This window comes from Macadamia integrifolia, unplaced genomic scaffold (assembly GCF_013358625.1).
Source record: "Macadamia integrifolia cultivar HAES 741 unplaced genomic scaffold, SCU_Mint_v3 scaffold1953, whole genome shotgun sequence".
Lineage (NCBI taxonomy): Eukaryota > Viridiplantae > Streptophyta > Magnoliopsida > Proteales > Proteaceae > Macadamia > Macadamia integrifolia.
In genome coordinates this window covers 90032-105536 of record NW_024868434.1, presented here as the reverse complement: position 1 = coordinate 105536, position 15505 = coordinate 90032, and the positions used below count along the sequence as shown (strand labels likewise).

General features: G+C 43.5%; 1 non-coding gene across 1 annotated transcript; it reads left to right on the top strand.

Moving 5' to 3' along the window:
• The first annotated feature begins 2273 nt into the window (after positions 1–2273).
• On the top strand, positions 2274–2380 carry LOC122065276. The gene has a single exon (XR_006135967.1). It is a non-coding gene; the product is annotated as a small nucleolar RNA R71 (small nucleolar RNA).
• The last annotated feature ends 13125 nt before the right edge of the window (positions 2381–15505 follow it).

Sequence of the window (15505 nt, the reverse complement as noted above, 5' to 3'; positions counted from 1 at the left end):
TTCCATCATCACTGGGTTAGCTCTTCTTTGGGATTCCTTGGATGGTTTGAAATCCTCCATAAGATGTATATGATGTTGCACAATAGAAGGGCTTATACCCTTGATATCAGCCATGGTCCAACCTAGGGCTTCCTTATTATCTTTTAACACTTAAGTAACTCCTCTTCCTGGATAGAAATCAATTTTGAAGAAATTATTACAGGAAGAGTTTGGTTAGGCCCTAAGAAAGTATACCTCAAATTAGATGGCAACTCCTTAAGATTTAGCTTAGGGGGCTCAACTATGGAAGGTTTGGGAATGGAATTGGAAAGGGGTCCTAAGGGCTCCACAGGTGTGTGAAGACTCAAGACTTTAGAAAAGAAATTTTCACTATCATCATCCAACTCATCCATACACTCTTGGAATTCTGAATCAAACTTAATATCAAAGTTGGTAATTAAATCATCAGAAAAATCCAGAAAATCCTTAATCATATTAATCTCTTCTTCCATATGTGGTTGCTTGCTTGTCCTAAACATGTTAAACTTAATAGTTTGGCTACAAAAAGATAATCTTAGGAAACCATTCCGACAGTTGATTAATGCATTACTGGTAGCCAAGAATGGTCTTCCTAGAATTATTGGGATCTCATCCTTGGTTGAGAAGGGCTTGGTATCTAACATAATGAAATCAACAGGGAAAATAAATTCCCCCTCCTTTAGTAAGACATCCTCAACCATCCCTTTAGGAATTTTAACAGACCTATCTGCCAACTGAAGAGTAGTTTCAGTGGTTTTTAATTTTTCCAATCCAAGTTGCTTGTACACATGGTAAGGTAAAAGATTCACATTTGCGCCAAGGTCAAGTAAGGCATGCTCAATGTAGGTGTTGCCTATGACACAAGATATGGTAGGGCTCCCTGGATCCTTATACTTGGCTGCTATAGGCTGAGTAATTATGGAACTAATGTTACCTGCCAAGAATGCCTTTTTGGGCACACTAGTGATACGTTTGCGAGTACACAAATCTTTCAGTACCTTTGCATAGGCGGGGATCTGGGATATGGCATCCAAAAGAGGGATGTTCACTTCTACCTTTTTGAAGACTTCTAAAATTTTATCCATGAAAGCAATCTTCTTTTTGTGTACCAAGTGATTAGGAAATGGGATAGGATGAACATAAGGACTGTTAGGGATTTTCCCCTGTTCAGAAGAATCATTTTTGGTTTCCTCAACCAAATCATCTTTAGTTTCAGAAAAATCTTTAGGTTCATCAGACGAACCTAGAACAAGAGGCACACTTGTGTCCTCAACTGAAGGAGAGTTAATAGGAGTAATAGATGAGGAAGATTTAGGAACGCTCAGTTGGTACTCTCTACCACTCCTAAGGGTATAAACAACATTACATTGGTTAGAGGGCCCTTGTTGGGTCTGACCTTATACTATATTCAGTGGTGCATTAGTTGATGTTTATGAACTAACAGGCTAATGATGCCTAGGGTTAGGCTCTGGTTGACTGGGTAAAGTTCCTTTCTCCCTCTCATGCATAATTGAGACAACTTGAGTGAGTTCTCTAGTAAGACTTTGATGGCTTGTCATGAGGAGGGCCATATTTTTTTCCAAGTCACTTATTCTACTTGCCTCTCCAATGTTTTAAACCCAGGGGGTTGCTGATAAGATGATAGGAGAGGGGCCCTAGGAAAACTAGCCTGAGGTCCTACATTTGACCTAGGAAAAGTATTTTGGAAAAAAGATTGTTGTGCAAAGGGAGGCCTTTGGAGTCCAGGTTGACCTTGATTATGAAAATTGGAAGGCCCTGCTTGGTTGCCCTGATTCTACGAGAAATTTGGGTGATTTTTCCATCCTGGATTGTAGGTGTTACTATATGGATTATTCTGGTATAAGGTATTAACACTATCATTAGAAGTGCCCCCAGAGGTATTGGGGCATTCTTCTATGAGATGTCCAGGGGGCTGGCACCAATCACAAATCTTAACCAAATTGACTGATGATGGCTCTGTAGGAACAATAGCCTCAATTCTCTTGATTAGGCTATCCAAATGGGCTTCCTTGGCAACTATCCCATCCACACAATATCCTTTTCCTCCTATGGTTCTTTCACTCTCTTTGGTTGATTCTCACTCACGGGTTTTGTCAGCTAAGTCAAGTAAGAATTCCCATGCCTTTACTTCATCTGTAAAGGATATGAATCCCTCAGGGCAGATAGACTCTATCATTTGTTTAGTTGGGTAATAAATACTCTCATAAATTATTTGACATAAATGCCATAGGTCTAGGCCATGGTGAGGGCATTCTTGGAGTAGATCCTTGAATCTCTCCGTAAGTTTAGAAAATGACTCACTAGGCTTTTGCCTAAACTGAAGGATATCACTTCTAAGCTTATTGGTCTTATGAGTTGGGAAAAACTTCTTAAGGAAGACAACTCTGAATTGTTCCCATGAGATTATGGAATTTTTGGGTAACCCAAACAACCACTTCTTAGCTTGGTCTTTCAATGCAAAAGTGATAAACCTAAGCTTAACAACATCATCAGAAAGCTGTTGGATCTTAATTAGAACACACACCTCTTCAAATTCCCTTAGAAATAGGTATACATCCTCAGAGGTTAACCCATAGAAGTGGGGTAACATAGTGATGTATTGAGATTTGAGCTCAAAATTATTGCCCAGAGCTTGTGGTAGAACTATGCAGGAAGGTTGGGCTGTTCTAGCAAGGTAGAACCTATCTTTGTTATACCGAGCATTTGATAATTGTCACACCCCGTTCACACAGAATTAGATCGGTGACCGGGTTAACTCCGGTTAACCCAAACCTGCCAGGATCATCTGATACAGTACCCCACCACAGCATACCCACATCTAAGATAAGTGTTCAAAAGTTCAGCCGAAGACTTAAATTACCTGTAAGTATCCCCAATATACATGATACCCAAATTGTAGTATATAGCTAAGTACATGTGGGCCTGCAGGCATGATATTTACACAAAAAGAATAATAGTTTACGTATCATGTACACAAAAGGGGAGGTCATCAAAAGAATCAAAAAGCAAAATCCTATACAGTGTCATTACTGCGGTTCCGCAGCACAGCTCTCGCACACATGTAATCAGCACCGTTCTCATACTCCTTAAGGACCCACCAATCCTCATCAGGAAACTCAACTGTGGGGCCCGACCCCTGATCTCCAGGCGGGTGGCCTACAAAATCATATAAAAGAGGTGCGCACGTGGGATGAGCTCACTAGCTCAGTAAGTAAAAAGAAAGACCACACAACAATCACATCCATAATATGCTATGCAATTCATTTTAAATCTTATCCACCTAAAAAACATTACTAAGTCTTTGGTTATGTGCTACTTATAACCATAGTGTGCATATGCCCCGGGTATGAGCCGCGAACTCCATTCCACGATTTGCCCATAGGGTTGTCAGAGAAGGCCCACCGTGAGTACTCAGAAAAGTAAAGCATGCCGACTATCGGCTCTCAACATAAAAGTAAATGATAGAAAAGTAAAGGTGTTGACCCTAGCAATTTAAAAACAGTACGATTGGTGTCACACCCCGTTCACACAGAACCGAACCAGTGACCAGGTTAACTCTGGTTAACCCAAATCTGCCAGGATCATCTGATACAATACCCAACCACAGCATACACACGTCTAAGATAAACGTTCAAAAGTTCAGTGGAAGACTTAATTTACCTGTAAATACCCCAATATACTTGATACCCAAATTGTAGTATATTGATAAATACATGTGGGCCCACAGGCATGATATTTACACAAAAAGAATAACAATTCAAGTATCAACTACACAAAAAGGGGGTCACCAAAAGAATCAAAAAGTAAAACCCTATACGACATCACTGCTGCGGTCCCACAGCACAGCCCTCGCACGAGCAATCTGTACCGTGCTCATATTTCTCGAGGACCCACCAATCCACTTCGGAGAATTCAATTGTGGGGCCCAACCCTTGATATTCAGGCCGATGACCTGCAAAATCATCTAAAAGAGGTGCGCACGAGGGATGAGCTCACTAGCTCAGTAAGTGAAAAGAAGGACCACACAACAATCCACACAACAATCACAACCATATGCACTATATGCTATGCAATTCATTTTAACTCACATCCACCTAAACAACATTACTAAGTCTTGGGTTTAGTGCTACTACAACCACAGTGCCCAGATACTCTAGGTACGAGCCTCTAACTCCATCCCGCGATATGGCCATAGGGTTGTCGGAGAAGGCCCACCGTGAGTACTCAAAAAAGTAAAGAATGCCGACTATCGGCTCTCAATAAAATAGTAAATGACAGAAAGTAAAGGTGCTGACTCTAGCAATTTAAAAGCAGTATGATTGGCCCTCTTGAATATACCACTGAGGTTGCCGACTGTCCTAATGACCAGTAGGGCGTATGTCTAACCGCCATAGTGACCCACCAACCACGACCATTGCTTCCCCCCAAATGGTAACCCAACACCTCAACCCCTGTTGGGAAGGGTCGTAGCACAGGAAGATGATAATCTTAAACCGCATGCTCCTATATGACATAGTATGATTGCATAGTGCCACCACGTCACATTCCATGGGCCACCAATGCACTCGTTTCCAAGCCGACTACAGTATCTAGTCTAATAATGCACCATGCACAATGATCCCATCATTCATCACATAAGCACATCATCATTTAGCATTTAGAAAGTAAAACACAACACACATGTCATATTCATATGAGGATGGCTAAGCTACACATAGTTTGCATGATGACATGGCTAGTCTAGATACAATTGAATGAATGCCAAACAAGCCTTAAAATAAGGCCAAACGTCCTCTCCCCACTTACCTATTGTGTACAAAGACTCACGCCTGGTACGGGTGAGATCCGGTGCGAGGATTGTAAATTCTGGTGAACCTATCATAAGTGAATGGGGTTAGTATTTCACCACTTTGGGGTCAAAACTAACAAGATTCGATGGTTAAATCATGTTTAGAATCATAAAAGAAGGTTGCACGTCCGTTTTGGATCCATTCGGACACAAAAATCACGTTGGGGGCCTCTCGGGTAGGTCAGACAGCCCACCTGTCACGTCCCATCGATCATCTTAGGTGGGCGGGTCGGCCCATAGGTCAACCCACCGGTCATGACCGATGGGTAGGTCGGCCCATCGATGGGGACCGACAACCGGGTCATGACCGACGGGCAGGTCGACCCACCGGTCAGCCCCGAGGGCCTGCCCTCTCAGGAGGGTGCCCTCAGACGGGCCGTGCGGCCCACCGGTCTCAGCCCACCTGAGAGGGCAGAAAAAATTGCCTTTTTTCGTTGAAACTTTTTCCAACCTTTGGAGAATCAAATGGGGCTTTTCCAATCACATTTTCCACACATTCAAAGTCTTATATGATGATTCTAACCTAGATCTAAGTTATATTTAAGGATTGGGAAGCCATTTAACCTTCTTTGCTTAAGAACTCTATCAAAACCCCAAAAATCACTTCCTTGCTCAAGAATCACCAATGCTTCTCCCACCTTGTAAACACTTCTTCAAATCTTTCAAAATCAACACGTAGACCATCTATTGAACCTTAGATTCATCATCTTAAGTGAGATTTACAAGATCTCAAGGAACTCTACCCAAAACAAGGGTTTTACTTGGGTTTGGTGAAAGTTTAAGAAACATAACATTTGCTCACCTCTAATCGTAGATCTCGTGTTGGGGATCACTCTTCTGGCATCGGAATGGGAAGATCAAACCTTGGCGCCGCTTAAATCCATTTCTTCCTCCTCTTCCTTCCCCTTTCTTCTCCTACGTTCTCTTTTCTCCCTTCTTTTCTCTCTCCTCTTTACTCTTCTCACCAAACTCCTTAATGTCATAAATGAGAAAATGAAAACACAATAATGTTGTTTATACTTTCTAAAACAACTAGTAACCACATGGGTGGGTCACTCAGGTGGGCGGGTGCGCCCACCTGTGACCGCCCACTTGAGGGCGGAAAATTGGCCAACAGGTGGGATTTTGATGGAATTCGACTCTCGGCACACAGTATATTATACGTATGTGCTTTGGGATACAACTACATACCAGCATTATCCATACATGGCCTTATGATACGTGCTTGTGCACGTCTTGGGTACACCCGTCTCCTCTGGCACTGACTCGGAATTGTCTGGCCAACCCATGTTCAAAGTCACCCTTGCCATCATGGTCCATAAAGAACCCGCCTTAGCCCTCTCTGGTTCGGGTCCTGCATGGTTAAACCGGGTCAACCATGTAATTAGACAGGGTTTTAAAAGTAGGGTATCACATTTATCCCCCCTTTTTGAAAATTTCGCCCTCGAAATTGGCGTACCACATGGCTTTTTAAGCCCCTGTTTCCTCTTTTTCTTCCATTTCTTCCCCCTTCTCTCACTCAGGCGATTTTTGAGAGTTTCTTGACGCTTCCACTCGTGCTCTCACTCAACGATTCCATGGATTTTGGGAAGATCCAACTCCTCCACTCTCAAGTAAGTCTCTTCTCCATTTCTCTTTTTGGAACACGTACTTTGGAGGTTGAATCCATGTGTAGTCCCCAAATCTTGATTTTTTCATGTTTCTTTCCATAGAACAATCATTCCATGAGAATGTGATGTTTTCTTTGTGATTCATTCATAGTTTTAGGCTTTACTTCTCAATTTATGAAGAAATCCCAAACCATGCCCTAATTTTCTCCAATTTGGGGTTTTCTTCTATCTCTACCCTTTTTCTCCCCAATTAACAACTCAAAAGAAATTCCTTATACTTGATTTGCACTTATAATGTTGGAGAGATCATGGAAATTTGTGTATGCTTGAAATCCCATCTCTTTCCATGAAAATCCATCTCTTTTCCATGAAAACCCATCTCTTTTGTGTTGGGTTTCTTGAAAAAATTTATGGGTTTCTAGGATTCTCTTCACATCATTTCATACTTGTGGACAACTTAAATCTCTTCCATTCCTTGCACCTCAATGTCATCATAGAAGATTTCTTTTCATAATCTTGATTGTATAATGATAGGCATTCCATCATAGACATGTAAGCTTCAAGCTTTACACTATTTTGAGACTTTTCATTTTCTTAGATTGAACTTGCACATTGAGATTTGGGGTTTTTCCATCATTTCTCGCTTGCCATGCTTTATACGCCTTTGTTACATTTCTATTTTGCAATGTGCTAGTGGATATCATGTTTTGGGGGCTTCTTCCTATCCATTTCTCCATGGTTTATCCACTTCTCCTTCTATAATAATCCACATTATGTATTTAGGTGCATTTACATATGCTTGCTCACCCACCCATTTGCTTCCTTTGTTATGCAACATCCTTACTTATCATCATCCCTTCTCTTTTCTTGCTAGGATGTCTTCTCGCAAGGGCAAGGAACCCGCATCCTCTTCCACTCGGTGTAGGGCCACAACTTCCAAGTGGAAAAGTGCAGGGACTAGTTCCCCAGTCCTTCGCACAAGGCGACAAGGATAGGCCCCTATCGATCCTTCAAACTACGATGAGGGACTTTTCCGAAGTTTAGAGGCGACAACCAACTGGTAGGCCTTTCTAAAGAGGTCTGTGATGATGGAGAAGACCATGGTAATCAGTGATTTCCACAAGATTTAGCTTCAAGAGAGATTCACTACACTAGGTTGGCAATTCATTCTTAACATCGATCGTCCATGCTATAAACAACTGGTTTGAAGATTCTACTGCAATTTGGAGGTCTCCTACCAGTATGGGGAATACTCAATCACCAGTATGGTGAAGGGGGTGAACGTTCACTTGACTGTGGACACCCTTGCTAGCATATTGGACATTTCGTCAGTTGGGCATCAATTCAGCAGTCCCCCAAGGAGTAAGCCCGTGGGCCCATCCTTAAGTTCAGAGACGCAGGACCATATTTACGAGACCATCTGTGGCAGCAAGGAGCGTTCGGATTCCGAGATGACATTTTACCCAGAGGTTCGTGTATTTACTCGCTTGGTCCAGTTTAATTTACTTCCCAGAGGAGGTCACCGAAACCAAGTAGGCTTCATGGCGGCCTACATAGCCTTTTGCATCTACAAGGCCTTGGAGGTAGGTTCCGAGCACTTATACTTGCCCTTCATCATACTTAAGACCATGGAGCATCATACCTCACACCCCGAGGATGGAGGTTTCCCATATGGGAGGATCCTCGCCAGGATCTTTGAGTTCTTTGCGGTGGATCTGAGTAGTGAGGAGGGAAAGACTCCAGCGGACAAGTTTGACAGGGGAAACCTACTGAGGATGGGTCTCCAAGCCCTTATGGATGTACCTTAGAGAGCAGAAGCTCAAAGAGGCAGGGACAGAAGGAATGCCCATAGGGAGGATGTTCCCATGGAGGAGGATACTAGTGAGGAGGATGAGGATTATGTTCCTCAGTTTGAAGAAGAGGACTTTTTGGATGAGGATATCCTCGAGGAGGAGCCTCTTGATTCGAGAGGTGCTGATCCTGACTTTGCGAGGGCTGCAAGCCCACAGTATAGAGCCCCACCACTTGAGAGTGGTGCATTTGACTTTGAGGGTATGATGACTGCTATGAGGGCCTTGAAAGATGGGTAAGATCAGCTGCTGAGAAGACTAGATGAGAGTGCTTCTAGAGAGGAAAACATCTTAGAAAGGCAGGCTACCTTAGAGAGTTCCTTCCTAAGATTGGGCGAGGACTAGGACACAACGGCCAACGCCATTTCAGCGGATTTTGCCCGACTCTGGAGGGATGTACAATTGGTGAACTCAAGGTTTGATTACTACGACCGTCGGCTCAATGTTAGATCGAGGCCTAGGAGGGATGGAGTAGTAGAGTTAGACGATGATGAGGGTCTTTAAGGACTTAGCTCACCCGTCTACATCAGCTGTTCACTTGTCTCCATGTTGTTTATATTATTGTATTTTTTTTGTTGTACTTTTCTCTGTAATTGGACTTGCTTGTGGGGTGTTATGTTTTGTTGGTGACTAGTGGTTAGTTTTGTATAGTTGATAACTTATTGTAGTTTAGTTGTAGCATCATTAGTTAGCCTTTATCAATTATGCTTATTAGTATATATATATATATGTTGTCTATTAGGTGCTTGTGTGTGAAAAATTTTGGAAATCTTGTTTTAGCGTCGTTATGCTGTCGAAATTTCGTTAAATTCGTACTCGATGGGTTATGAAATCAAATAAAAAATCTTTCATTTATTCCAAGTAAACCTTCTCTAACGCATGCCATGAAATGCAATAATTAAATGCAACCATTTTTTTTCCTTATTTGGCTTTTAACTCTTTAAGGTTTTTACATTTACCCAATCCCATTTCCTATTATAGATTCTATGGGGTCTAAATAGTATGCTGTGAGTGAATAGAGCATCACGCTCTGATATCACCGTTGTCACACCCCGTTCACACATAACCGGACTGGTGACCGGGTTACTCCGATTAACCCAAACCTACCAGGATCATCTGATACAGTACCCAACCACAGCATACACACGTCTAAGATAAAATGTTCAAAAGTTCAACGGAAGACTTAATTTACTTGTAAATACCCCAATATACTTGATACCCAAATTGTAGTATATTGATAAATACATGTGGGCCCGCAGGCATGATATTTACACAAAAAGAATAACAATTCACGTATCAAGTACACAAAAAGGGGATCACCAAAAGAATAAAAAAGTAAAACCCTGTACGGCGTCATTGCTGCGGTCCCACAACACAGCCCTAGCACGAGCAATCCATACCGTGCTCATATTCCTCGGGGACCCACCAATCCTCTTCGGGGAATTCAATTGTAGGACCCGACCCTTGATCTTCAGGCTGGCAACTTGCAAAATCATCTAAAAGAGGTGCGCACGTGGGATGAGCTTACTAGCTCAGTAAGTGAAAAGAACGACCACACAACAATTCACACAACAATCACAACCATATGCACTATATGCCATGCAATTCATTTTAACTTACATCCACCTAAACAACATTACTAAGTCTTGGGTTTAGTGCTACTACAACCACAGTGCGTGTATACTCTGGGTACGAGCCGCGAACTCCATCCCGCGATACGCCCATAGGGCTGTCGGAGAAGGCCCACCGTCAGTACTCGAAAAAGTAAAGCATGCTAACTATCGGCTCTCAACATAAAAGTAAATGGCGGAAAGTAAAGGTGCTGACTCCAACAATTTAAAAGCAGTACGATTGACCCTCCTTAATATACCACCGAGGTTGCCCACTATCCCAATGACCAGCCGGGCGTATGTCTAACCGCCACAGTGACCCGACAACCACGACCACTGCTTCCCCCCAAATGGTAACCCAACACCTCAACCCCTGTTGGGAAGGGTCATAGCATGGGAAGATGATAATCTTAAACCGCATGCTCCTATATGACATAGTACGATTGCATAGTGCCACCGTGTCCCATTCCACGGGCCACCAATGCACTTGTTTCCAAGCCGACTATGGCACCTAGTCTAATAATGCACCATGCATAATGATCCCATCATTCATCACATAAGCACATCATCATTTAGCATTTAGAAAGTAAAACACAATACACATGTCATATTCATATGAGGATGGCTAAGCTACACACAGTTTGCATGATGACATGGCTAGTCTAGATACAATTTAATGAATGCCAAACAAGCCTTAAAATAAGGCCAAACGTCCTCTCCCCACTTACCTATTGTGTACAAAGACTCACGCCCGGTATGGGTGAGATCCGGCGTAAGGAACGTAAATTCTGGTGAACCTATCATAAGTGAATGGGGTTAGCATTTCACCACTTTGGGATCAAAACTAACAAGATTCGATGGTTAAATCATGTTTAGAATCATAAAAGAAGGTTGCACGTCCGTTTTGGGTCCATTCGGACACAAAAATCACGTTGGGGGCCTCTCAGGTGGGTCAGACAGCCCACCTGTCACGGCCCACCGGTCATCTCAGGTGGGTAGGTCGGCCCACCGGTGGGGACCGAGGGACGGGTCATGATCGGTGGGTAGGTCGGCTCATCGATTGGCCCACCGATTATGACCGACGGGTAGGTCGACCCACCGATCGACCCACCGATCGACCCACCGATCGGCCCACCTGTCGGCCCCAAGGGCCTGTCCTCTCAGGCAGGTGCCCTCAGGCAGGCCGTGCGGCCCACCGGTCTCAGCCCACCTGAGAGTGTGGAAAAATGCCTTTTTTCGCTAAAACCTTTCCCAACTTTTGGGGAATCAAATGGGGTTTTTCTAATCACATTTTCCACACATTTGAGGTCTTATAAGATGATTCTAACCTAGATCTAAGTTAGATTTAAGGATTGGGAAGCCATCTAACCTTCTTTGCTCAAGAACTCTATCAAAACCCCAAAAATCACTTCCTTGCTCAAGAATCACCAATGCTTCTCCCACCTTATAAACACTTCTTCAAATCCTTCAAAATCAACACGTAGACCATCTATTAAACCTTAGATTCATCATCTCAAGTGAGATTTACAAGATCTCAAGGAACTCTCCCCAAAACAAGGGTTTTACTTGGGTTTGGTGAAAGTTTAAGAAACATGGCATTTTCTCACCTCCAATCGTAGATCTCGTGTTGGGGATCACTCTTCCGGCGTCGGAATGGGAAGATCAAACCTTGGCGCCGCTTAAATCCATTTCTTCTTCCTCTTCCTTCCCCTTTCTTCTCCTACGTTCTCTTTTCTCTCTCCTCTTTACTCTTCTCACCAAACTCCTTAATGTCATAAATGAGAAAATGAAAACACAATAATACTATTTATACTTTCTAAAACAACTAGTAACCACATGGGTGGGTCACTCAGGTGGGCGGGTGCGCCCACCTGTGACCGCCCACCTGAGGGCCGAAAATTGGCCAACAAGTGGGATTTTGATGGAATTCGACTCTCAGCACACGGTATATTATACATATGTGCTTTAGGATACAGCTACATACCAGCATTATCCATACATGGCCTTATGATACGTGCATGTGCACGGCTTGGGTACACCCGTCTCCTCTGGCACTGACTCAGACTTGTCTGGCCAACCCGTGTTCAAAGTCACCCTTGCCATCATTGTCCATAAGGAACCCGCCTTAGCCTTCTTTGGTTCGGGTCCTGTATGGTTAAACTGGGTCAATCGTGTAATTAGACCGGGTTTTAAAAGTAGGGTATTACAATTGGCCCTCTTGAATATACCACTGAGGTTGTCGACTGTTCTAATAACCAGGCGGGAGTATGTCTAACAGCCATAGTGACCCGACAACCACGACCATTGCTTCCCCCCAAGTGATAACCCAACACCTCAACCCTTGTTGGGTAGGGTCATAGCACGGGAAATGATAATCCTAAACCGTAGCTATATAACAAAGTACGATTGCATAGTGCCACCGCGTCTCATACCACGGGCCACCAATGCACTCGTTTCCAATCCGACCACGACGTCAAGTCTAATAATGCATCATGCACAGTAATTCAACCATTCATCACATAAGCACATCAATCATTTAGCATTGATATTGTAAAGCATAACACACATATCATAAATCATTTGTTTAGAATGCACAAGCAATGCGTGCGAACAGCATACAAGGATGACTAATCTACACATAATTTGCATGATGACATGGCTAGTCTAGATACAATTTAATGATGCAAAAACAAGCCTAAAAATAAATTCAAATGTCCTCTGCCCACTCACTTGTTGGGTACAAAAGCTCACGTTCAGTACAGGTGAGATCTGGCGTGAGAAACGTAGATTCTAGTGGAACCTATCATAAGCGAATGGGGTTAGCATTTCACCATCTTAGGGTCAAAACTAATGAAGTTTGTTGTTTAAATCATGTTTAAAATCATAAAAGAGGGTTGCCTGTCCGTTTTGAGCCCATTAGGGCTTAAAAATCCAACTAGGGGGCCAACAGGTGGGCCAGACAGCCCACTTTTCTTCGCCCATCGGTCTTCACAGGCAGGCCTGAACCAGCGAGCACCCTTAGGAATCAAGTCTATGGTAAATTCTAACTCTCTATCAGGCGGTAGATGCATCAAATCATCTGAAAAGATGTCGGGAAATTTTTTAACCACCTCTACCTCTTCTAGAGGTGTAACCTTTGCATCAACATCAAGTACCGATGCTAAGTAACCCAAACATCCACTTTTCCACAACTTTACCGCTTGAAGAGCGGAGATGAGGACCTTTCTAGCCCATTTTATTTTATTTGCTTGGTATACCAATTCTTTCCCTTCATCATTTGTTACCCTAATTAATTTTTTGGCACACATCACATTTGCTCGATGGGCCGACAACCAATCCATGCCCAGTATAACGTCAAAATTCTGCATGTTGAATTTGATGAGATGTGCATTCAATTTCTTCCCACCGATTTCAACTGGGCATGGCCCATACACCTCCTTCAACTGTGTAACTTTTCCTATAGGCATACTAACAATCATCTCACGATCTAGTGTCCTGGGCGACATACCAAGTTTCTCAGCAAATCTCTTAGATATGAACGAATGTGTAGCTCCTGAATCAAACAAGACATAGGTTGGTATACCCGATATAGGTAGAACATCTAGTGCAACGATGCATATAAGTATAGCTGGTCATCAACATTCAGCATAAGGAAAATCTTAAATTAAAATGTACCTGTTACCACTTTCGTGCTGGCCTCAGCTTCTTTAGATGATAAGGCATACATTCTTCTTTGCGGTTAATTTCCATGATTTAAGGGAGGTCTGTACACAGAGGGCTGACGGGATGGTAAGTCTGGTCTGACTCGACAGTCTTTGGTATAATACCCATAAGAGTGGCAATTAAAGCAACGGATCTGTGACGCCGAAACTGGGGTAGGGCCCCTTTGTACTTGACCTGATGTAGATGGGGGATGGGGTGGCCTTATGACTGTAGGCACCGTACTAGTGTTCGGGCGAAAAGATGTAGAGCCCAGACCACCAGCTGGTCGAGGAAGGTAGCCAGATGGCCTATAGGGTAGTCTGTATGTAGGCCCAGAACTATAAGACCCACGGTATACCTTGGGTGAGTTGCCCATGTCCGGAAATGGATTAGTCCTCTTCCACAATCTAGGTGTGAGGGATTGTTCTCCTTTCTGCTTATCTTTCATGTTTTTAGCCTTTTGCACAATCTGGCCATAATCTGTCAAATCTAAGACCTCAAGTAATCCCTTCAGAAACCTTGCAGCCTTGTCTTCAGCTAACCTCATATGCCTAGGGGCAAAATGGAACAAGCTTTCAAACTACTGCTGATACTCAAGGATAGTCTTATTCCCTTGAGTCAAAGCTATGAGTTCCATCTCTTTACGGTCTCTGAAGCTACGAGGGTAATGGTTTTCCAGAAACAACTCCTTGAACTGCTCCCATGTGGGTTCCAAATGTGCGGCAAACAATATAGGCTTAGAGGCTTGCCACCAAGAGTTGGCTTCATTCTTGAGTTGTAGCCCTGCACAAATAAGCTTCTGTGCCTCAGTGCACTCAACTACCTCAAATATCTTTTTCAGCTCTTGGATCCACTGGTCCGGCTCTAGAGGATCACTCCCCACCTTAGAGAATATAGGTGGTAAGTTCCTCTTGAAAGATTCTACTACCCTTGTCGTATTATTCATCGACGAAGGGGGCACCATATATGGAGGAGTGCGGAGTGACGGAATTGGAGGTGTACCTCCGGCTTGTGGTCCCATACCAAACCCTATAGGTGGGTCTTGTGGAGTAATTATCCAAGGATATTGACCGGGTTAAGGAAGATCTAACTGTTGCTGTATAGCAGCCATAAATGCCTGTTGCTGCTGGAGCATTTGTTGCTGGAAGGCTTGCTGTGATTACTGAACTATGGTCACAACATCACTCGGAGTGATGATAGGTGGAGGATCTGGAAGTGTGGTCAAAGGTGGGTCCCTTTGTGCCACACCTTGGTCAAGGGTTTCTTGAGGTTGTGGAAGTGGGGTTTACCCCACAGAGTGAGACCTTCAAGGATTTGGTGGTCGACCGATAGAACGAGGACCACGCGAGGTTCCTCGAGCATTGCTACCAGATCTAGTGCATACCATGGTGTCCTTGCACCTAAATCATACCATACACAAAACATTGGTTAAGTACCTTAGAATTTACATAAGCACATAATCATATGCCAAAACATGGGGTATTGTAGTGTATGATGTCTTGCATCTAGCCATAGCTTAGCCCCGAAAGTACTGTGCTAGCGCTTCAACAAGTAGGACGGTGGTCCCACTCGACCCCCCCTTTTTTTTTGTCTCCTAACCGGTGGGCTGCCACCGACGGGCAACCACCGGCGGGCAGCTCGGGTCGGGCCCATTGGTCCAACCCGAGGCAGAAAAATAAAGGGGCTTTTAAGCCTCTTTCACCCTCATTTCTCCCATCTTCTACCTTGGCTCAACTCAGGGCGATTTTGTAGGGTTTCTTGGTGCATCCACTAGCGATTTCACTCAACGATTCCATGGATTTTGGAAGATCCAAGTGCCTTTCACTCTCAAGTAAGTCTCTTCTC